The sequence below is a fragment of the Saccostrea cucullata genome, unplaced genomic scaffold, assembly GCF_032062105.1.
Source record: "Saccostrea cucullata isolate Sc308-1 unplaced genomic scaffold, CSIRO_AGI_Scuc_v1 ctg4136, whole genome shotgun sequence".
In the NCBI taxonomy this organism is placed as follows: Eukaryota; Metazoa; Mollusca; class Bivalvia; order Ostreida; family Ostreidae; genus Saccostrea; species Saccostrea cuccullata.
The window spans coordinates 27,215-36,239 of NW_026929063.1; the positions used below are offsets into that span (position 1 = coordinate 27,215).

Below are 9,025 nucleotides of genomic sequence, written 5' to 3' on the forward strand. Positions count from 1 at the left end.
CTAGTCCCCTACCTGGAAACTGAGATGGGGTCCGACGCATCTCTACCATAAGAGCAACCCGATGCACCAGCTCTACCTTCCTACCCTCCTCCGGCCATGTGACCCTCATCACCCCATACCCCCTACTATTGGTCCCCCCTCTCCACAGTACACAATCCCCCTCCCCTACCCCCACCCTCTCACTCTTATTTGCTAAATTCAATTTCAGCTTCTCAAAAATGTCTCCCATCTTCAAATCATTTGCTATCAACAACTAATTTTGTCTTTAAAGTCACGTGACATTTCAAAAATGGGGTCTCTATAGGGAAAAGAGTACCAATTATTTTCCCATAGAACTCTATACAAATCTCTTGCCCTCCCAGTGCTATACTATTTCCCTTTCCAACAAATCCCTGGTATCATTTGAAACTTCATTCTAAGCGCTTTTTAAAAACACTGAAAAATATATACCGTGCCGTGGCGTTTATAGGTCAAATTTGCAGTTCTTTTCAACTTCCAGTGATCGGCAGTAAATGGCACTCTACTTTCAAAATCAACCCCACTCCTTTATTTATCCCCTGGTATTTCTATACTTACTAGAATATTTCCTCATTCCATCATTTATTTCAAACATTAATATTTTTGCTTTAAAATGAAAAAAATTACTTACCTGAATTCAGCCAATCAGGTAAAGCCTAGCCATTTTTTACTCTGCTAAATCTTGTTCAACCAGGAAATGATGTAAAAATCTGGGTCTTTGGTACTCTTTTTCCTATACTTACATTTTTACCTACCTCAGAATTAGTCAATTTAGTGATTTTCAAAGACTTAACACTTACCTGTGTACATCTATGGAATTTGAGTTCTGTGACTTCAGTGTCTTGGATACTGTGACCATTTCAATTGATGACACCTTACTGGTACTAGCCGAGTTGAATGTGGTGAATGACTGTCAGACCCGTGTTCATATTTGGATATATTGGTGACTGTAATAAATAAAATGCTTGTTAATTGACATGATTTTGTTTTTAAATGTAAATAAAATGATATTAAGTGCAATCTGTGTTATTTCTTTCATAAGGGTAGATTCTACCCAGAACATAAGAAAAGTTCCCAAATTTAATGAAAACATAGCAAATAATGCAAAATATGGATATTTCAAAAAGATTTATTAGCCGACTTTTTGGTGATTATGAGAAGTAAATCAATCAGGCCTCTAGTTAAACTAATGATTCTTATCTGGTCCTCCCTGCTGATTAAGTATGTGCAAAAAGTTTCACCACCCCTCTATCTAATGTAACTTGGAGAAATAGCAGGTGCCCCCCATCTTCTTTGTTTACAATTAACTGAGACAAGAGAAAATCCCTTATTTTGATAACACATTAGAGTTCAGTCTCTGTAGCCTTAAACAGCCCTGTATATTTGCCAAAATACTCAAATTTTAAACTGGAAAAGGAGAACTTAAAGAAATGCCAAAATTCCAAAAAGGTAACAAGTGCGGTTTCAAACCCCAAAATGTGCCTCACAATAAGGGGGTGGAAAGTAAGCGAAAGGAAAATTTACCTGCACCGTACAGGAGACTGTCTGAGGACATGCATCAGATGGTGACGGTGACTCCCTCAGCTGCTGAAAGGCAGGAAATGATGCTGCGACCCAAGTGCCACCACCTCCTCAGGCCAAGGAAGCCAAACAATGAAAGTGTTCAGGAGGGCCTAAATGAAAATGAATCAGAACAGTAAGTCAAATTTCAAAAAAATTAATCACAATTAATCACTTTTTCTCAAAATATTTTTTTAAAATTAAGTATTATAAAGCTAAATATTACCTAAATACTAAAAAAAAGTCTAAATAAGGGTAGGGTACATATTACACACAATTACATGTAAATACATGTAAATACATGCAGGGTCAAATTTGATACATGCAGTAAAAAGCCTTATCAGTATTTTACAAAAATTTAAAAGTAATAATTGCAAGAGAAAAAAATTTACACAATGTTAAATTTCTCTATGTCTTGTTAGATAGTCTAAGGGAAGTAACTCTAAAATCTATTCACATGCTCTGCACAATGCCAACTGTTTAAAGCAAATGAAACATTGAATATTTACCTAGGCTGGCTAACCAAAATTCCCATAGACTCCTACATCTAAGAAAAACAGCCGAGATGTGGAATGAGGTCATGCGAGTCCACCGGCATGAGAAACCAGGCTGTGATGGACCACTATCATGGGACCTGGCTACCGAAGAGAGGCGAGGCCTTGGAAGCAGATTGGGCCTCTGCTGCACCACGTGTGGATATGCATCGAGGCGGTATAATCTGTATGAGGAGGTAGAGTCCAAAACCCGGGGTAGAAAAGCTGCCACTGTTAATTATGGGCTTCAGGTGGGCCTAAGTCAAACCCCCATAGGCAATGATGGGATGAGGAAAATTCTTCTTTCTACTAACACTCCCCCTCCTTCTCGTAAGTCCCTGCAAAAAACATCAAATAAAATTATGCCCCTAATAGAGACCCTTAATGAAGCTGACATGAGTAATCGGTGTCGCCAGCTGGTGGATGTCAACACTCTAAGGGGAAGTGACTCCCCACATGCCATCCCCGTACAGTGTGATGGCATGTACAATAACCCCCTGTACTCGGGGGTGGGTGAGACACCCTTCCAGCCGGCGACACAGACAGTGTACTCATTTGCTGAAAATGTCACATCAAAACACCAAATTGTTAAAATGGTTACAAAAAATAAAATCTGTTCCAAACATGGCCACTTACTGGAGGAGGGCACTGCTAACCACCAATGTAGTCCTGGGGTGTGTGGGGCAAACCTACCCATGCAGCATACAATAGGGGATGAGTTCACATGGGCTCGGGAGGGGATGGCGGAACTCCTCTGCAAAGATGGCCTCGAGGTAAGGGAGGTAACCACTGACCCGGACAGCTCCGCTGGTCGAGCTGCAGATTCCCTCTATAAGGACGGTCTGCTACAAAATAAACCAGTACACTATATTGACACTCGTCACTTGTCTGAGAATATTAGGAAGTCAATCAAAAAAGATCAAAAACTGTTAGAGGTCATGCCAAAAAGAACAAAGGCAGAAAAAACCAAACTTTTGCACAATTTTGCCCTTGATGCTGTTGACAGATGCACGGCAGAGATAAACCAAGCTCAAGCAGCATATGCCGGAGATGCAGATAAAATGAAAAACAAAATATCTTATGCCAAACATGCAATAGTAAAGTGTTACATGGGGGATCATGCATTATGCAGAAAACACTCTCTAGTGTGCAAAGGCAGAGTTAGTAACAATTGGGTTAGGAAGAGTTCTTATTTAGGTCATGATTTCACAATACCGTCTTCAGTCGAGAACGAGGCAAGGCTCCATGCCTGCATCTCAAAGAGGTTGTGTCCAGCTGTACTGGACAGGACGATCAAAAACAGCAACTCACAAAAGGTCGAAAGCTTCAACAGAACTCTGCGACGATCCCTACCTCGTAATGTCACTTTCACGAGAAACTTTGCTGGTCGGGCGCACAGTGCTGCTCACTCTTCTAATCACGGTCCGGGCAGCTCCATCAGAGGTCTCTGTGCAGGGGTTGGTGCCCCCATTCCCACTGGTGGCCAGGTTGACCATTCCCTAGATAAGATACAACAAGATTATGAGTTAAATAAATCAAATCAGAAGTCTCAGTCCTACAAAACAAAAAGGGTTATTAAACGCAAAAAACTGTACAAACTGTATGAAAAACACCAAGAGGAAGTCAAATATAAAAAAAATATGATGCTAGTGGAATCTCGAACCCGAGCTCAGAAAAAAAAGTACCCAGAACACAACTATTCTAAATTGAGTGATTAATATCTTAATATTTATCAAATTCTTCTATTAATAAAAAAAATTACTTTAAAAAATGCACTTGGGGTAGTGGGCCTCAGTACAAAAACCCTGGCCTGCACAGTGAATCCGCTCCTGATTAATGGCATGCTGCTCCCGAGTGAGGTGCATCGGGTTGATACACAACTTCTTATGGCAGAGATGGCTGACCTCTAGTCCCCTACCTGGAAACTGAGATGGGGTCCGACGCATCTCTACCATAAGAGCAACCCGATGCACCAGCTCTACCTTCCTACCCTCCTCCGGCCATGTGACCCTCATCACCCCATACCCCCTACTATTGGTCCCCCCTCTCCACAGTACACAATCCCCCTCCCCTACCCCCACCCTCTCACTCTTATTTGCTAAATTCAATTTCAGCTTCTCAAAAATGTCTCCCATCTTCAAATCATTTGCTATCAACAACTAATTTTGTCTTTAAAGTCACGTGACATTTCAAAAATGGGGTCTCTATAGGGAAAAGAGTACCAATTATTTTCCCATAGAACTCTATACAAATCTCTTGCCCTCCCAGTGCTATACTATTTCCCTTTCCAACAAATCCCTGGTATCATTTGAAACTTCATTCTAAGCGCTTTTTAAAAACACTGAAAAATACATACCGTGCCGTGGCGTTTATAGGTCAAATTTGCAGTTCTTTTCAACTTCCAGTGATGGGCAGTAAATGGCACTCTACTTTCAAAATCAACCCCACTCCTTTATTTATCCCCTGGTATTTCTATACTTACTAGAATATTTCCTCATTCCATCATTTATTTCAAACATTAATATTTTTGCTTTAAAATGAAAAAAATTACTTACCTGAATTCAGCCAATCAGGTAAAGCCTAGCCATTTTTTACTCTGCTAAATCTTGTTCAACCAGGAAATGATGTAAAAATCTGGGTCTTTGGTACTCTTTTTCCTATACTTACATTTTTACCTACCTCAGAATTAGTCAATTTAGTGATTTTCAAAGACTTAACACTTACCTGTGTACATCTATGGAATTTGAGTTCTGTGACTTCAGTGTCTTGGATACTGTGACCATTTCAATTGATGACACCTTACTGGTACTAGCCGAGTTGAATGTGGTGAATGACTGTCAGACCCGTGTTCATATTTGGATATATTGGTGACTGTAATAAATAAAATGCTTGTTAATTGACATGATTTTGTTTTTAAATGTAAATAAAATGATATTAAGTGCAATCTGTGTTATTTCTTTCATAAGGGTAGATTCTACCCAGAACATAAGAAAAGTTCCCAAATTTAATGAAAACATAGCAAATAATGCAAAATATGGATATTTCAAAAAGATTTATTAGCCGACTTTTTGGTGATTATGAGAAGTAAATCAATCAGGCCTCTAGTTAAACTAATGATTCTTATCTGGTCCTCCCTGCTGATTAAGTATGTGCAAAAAGTTTCACCACCCCTCTATCTAATGTAACTTGGAGAAATAGCAGGTGCCCCCCATCTTCTTTGTTTACAATTAACTGAGACAAGAGAAAATCCCTTATTTTGATAACACATTAGAGTTCAGTCTCTGTAGCCTTAAACAGCCCTGTATATTTGCCAAAATACTCAAATTTTAAACTGGAAAAGGAGAACTTAAAGAAATGCCAAAATTCCAAAAAGGTAACAAGTGCGGTTTCAAACCCCAAAATGTGCCTCACAATAAGGGGGTGGAAAGTAAGCGAAAGGAAAATTTACCTGCACCGTACAGGAGACTGTCTGAGGACATGCATCAGATGGTGACGGTGACTCCCTCAGCTGCTGAAAGGCAGGAAATGATGCTGCGACCCAAGTGCCACCACCTCCTCAGGCCAAGGAAGCCAAACAATGAAAGTGTTCAGGAGGGCCTAAATGAAAATGAATCAGAACAGTAAGTCAAATTTCAAAAAAATTAATCACAATTAATCACTTTTTCTCAAAATATTTTTTTTAAAATTAAGTATTATAAAGCTAAATATTACCTAAATACTAAAAAAAAGTCTAAATAAGGGTAGGGTACATATTACACACAATTACATGTAAATACATGTAAATACATGCAGGGTCAAATTTGATACATGCAGTAAAAAGCCTTATCAGTATTTTACAAAAATTTAAAAGTAATAATTGCAAGAGAAAAAAATTTACACAATGTTAAATTTCTCTATGTCTTGTTAGATAGTCTAAGGGAAGTAACTCTAAAATCTATTCACATGCTCTGCACAATGCCAACTGTTTAAAGCAAATGAAACATTGAATATTTACCTAGGCTGGCTAACCAAAATTCCCATAGACTCCTACATCTAAGAAAAACAGCCGAGATGTGGAATGAGGTCATGCGAGTCCACCGGCATGAGAAACCAGGCTGTGATGGACCACTATCATGGGACCTGGCTACCGAAGAGAGGCGAGGCCTTGGAAGCAGATTGGGCCTCTGCTGCACCACGTGTAGATATGCATCGAGGCGGTATAATCTGTATGAGGAGGTAGAGTCCAAAACCCGGGGTAGAAAAGCTGCCACTGTTAATTATGGGCTTCAGGTGGGCCTAAGTCAAACCCCCATAGGCAATGATGGGATGAGGAAAATTCTTCTTTCTACTAACACTCCCCCTCCTTCTCGTAAGTCCCTGCAAAAAACATCAAATAAAATTATGCCCCTAATAGAGACCCTTAATGAAGCTGACATGAGTAATCGGTGTCGCCAGCTGGTGGATGTCAACACTCTAAGGGGAAGTGACTCCCCACATGCCATCCCCGTACAGTGTGATGGCATGTACAATAACCCCCTGTACTCGGGGGTGGGTGAGACACCCTTCCAGCCGGCGACACAGACAGTGTACTCATTTGCTGAAAATGTCACATCAAAACACCAAATTGTTAAAATGGTTACAAAAAATAAAATCTGTTCCAAACATGGCCACTTACTGGAGGAGGGCACTGCTAACCACCAATGTAGTCCTGGGGTGTGTGGGGCAAACCTACCCATGCAGCATACGATAGGGGATGAGTTCACATGGGCTCGGGAGGGGATGGCGGAACTCCTCTGCAAAGATGGCCTCGAGGTAAGGGAGGTAACCACTGACCCGGACAGCTCCGCTGGTCGAGCTGCAGATTCCCTCTATAAGGACGGTCTGCTACAAAATAAACCAGTACACTATATTGACACTCGTCACTTGTCTGAGAATATTAGGAAGTCAATCAAAAAAGATCAAAAACTGTTAGAGGTCATGCCAAAAAGAACAAAGGCAGAAAAAACCAAACTTTTGCACAATTTTGCCCTTGATGCTGTTGACAGATGCACGGCAGAGATAAACCAAGCTCAAGCAGCATATGCCGGAGATGCAGATAAAATGAAAAACAAAATATCTTATGCCAAACATGCAATAGTAAAGTGTTACATGGGGGATCATGCATTATGCAGAAAACACTCTCTAGTGTGCAAAGGCAGAGTTAGTAACAATTGGGTTAGGAAGAGTTCTTATTTAGGTCATGATTTCACAATACCGTCTTCAGTCGAGAACGAGGCAAGGCTCCATGCCTGCATCTCAAAGAGGTTGTGTCCAGCTGTACTGGACAGGACGATCAAAAACAGCAACTCACAAAAGGTCGAAAGCTTCAACAGAACTCTGCGACGATCCCTACCTCGTAATGTCACTTTCACGAGAAACTTTGCTGGTCGGGCGCACAGTGCTGCTCACTCTTCTAATCACGGTCCGGGCAGCTCCATCAGAGGTCTCTGTGCAGGGGTTGGTGCCCCCATTCCCACTGGTGGCCAGGTTGACCATTCCCTAGATAAGATACAACATGATTATGAGTTAAATAAATCAAATCAGAAGTCTCAGTCCTACAAAACAAAAAGGGTTATTAAACGCAAAAAACTGTACAAACTGTATGAAAAACACCAAGAGGAAGTCAAATATAAAAAAAATATGATGCTAGTGGAATCTCGAACCCGAGCTCAGAAAAAAAAGTACCCAGAACACAACTATTCTAAATTGAGTGATTAATATCTTAATATTTATCAAATTCTTCTATTAATAAAAAAAATTACTTTAAAAAATGCACTTGGGGTAGTGGGCCTCAGTACAAAAACCCTGGCCTGCACAGTGAATCCGCTCCTGATTAATGGCATGCTGCTCCCGAGTGAGGTGCATCGGGTTGATACACAACTTCTTATGGCAGAGATGGCTGACCTCTAGTCCCCTACCTGGAAACTGAGATGGGGTCCGACGCATCTCTACCATAAGAGCAACCCGATGCACCAGCTCTACCTTCCTACCCTCCTCCGGCCATGTGACCCTCATCACCCCATACCCCCTACTATTGGTCCCCCCTCTCCACAGTACACAATCCCCCTCCCCTACCCCCACCCTCTCACTCTTATTTGCTAAATTCAATTTCAGCTTCTCAAAAATGTCTCCCATCTTCAAATCATTTGCTATCAACAACTAATTTTGTCTTTAAAGTCACGTGACATTTCAAAAATGGGGTCTCTATAGGGAAAAGAGTACCAATTATTTTCCCATAGAACTCTATACAAATCTCTTGCCCTCCCAGTGCTATACTATTTCCCTTTCCAACAAATCCCTGGTATCATTTGAAACTTCATTCTAAGCGCTTTTTAAAAACACTGAAAAATACATACCGTGCCGTGGCGTTTATAGGTCAAATTTGCAGTTCTTTTCAACTTCCAGTGATCGGCAGTAAATGGCACTCTACTTTCAAAATCAACCCCACTCCTTTATTTATCCCCTGGTATTTCTATACTTACTAGAATATTTCCTCATTCCATCATTTATTTCAAACATTAATATTTTTGCTTTAAAATGAAAAAAATTACTTACCTGAATTCAGCCAATCAGGTAAAGCCTAGCCATTTTTTACTCTGCTAAATCTTGTTCAACCAGGAAATGATGTAAAAATCTGGGTCTTTGGTATTAGTCAATTTAGTGATTTTCAAAGACTTAACACTTACCTGTGTACATCTATGGAATTTGAGTTCTGTGACTTCAGTGTCTTGGATACTGTGACCATTTCAATTGATGACACCTTACTGGTACTAGCCGAGTTGAATGTGGTGAATGACTGTCAGACCCGTGTTCATATTTGGATATATTGGTGACTGTAATAAATAAAATGCTTGTTAATTGACATGATTTTGTTTTTAAATGTAAATAAAATGATA

At 40.2% G+C, this 9,025-nt stretch overlaps 1 long non-coding RNA gene across 32 annotated transcripts in view; it reads right to left on the reverse strand.

Annotated features, from left to right (window-relative positions):
• Positions 1-8,996, reverse strand: part of LOC134279708 (uncharacterized) — a 36,210-nt gene extending 27,214 nt beyond the window's left edge. For 25 of the 32 annotated variants that reach the window (XR_009994734.1, XR_009994725.1, XR_009994711.1 and 22 more), the window contains exons 1-11: positions 8,816-8,996; positions 7,345-7,628; positions 6,766-6,974; positions 6,106-6,467; positions 5,560-5,708; positions 4,836-4,982; positions 3,327-3,610; positions 2,748-2,956; positions 2,088-2,449; positions 1,543-1,691; positions 819-965 (exon numbers count right to left, since the gene is read on the reverse strand). This is a non-coding gene — a long non-coding RNA (uncharacterized LOC134279708). Of the gene's footprint in view, positions 1-649; positions 966-1,542; positions 1,692-2,087; positions 2,450-2,747; positions 2,957-3,326; positions 3,611-4,666; positions 4,983-5,559; positions 5,709-6,105; positions 6,468-6,765; positions 6,975-7,344; positions 7,629-8,815 lie in introns of all 32 variants that reach the window. The other 7 variants (XR_009994721.1, XR_009994712.1, XR_009994728.1 and 4 more) reach the window with 7 other exon arrangements.
• Positions 8,997-9,025: the final 29 nt, after the last annotated feature.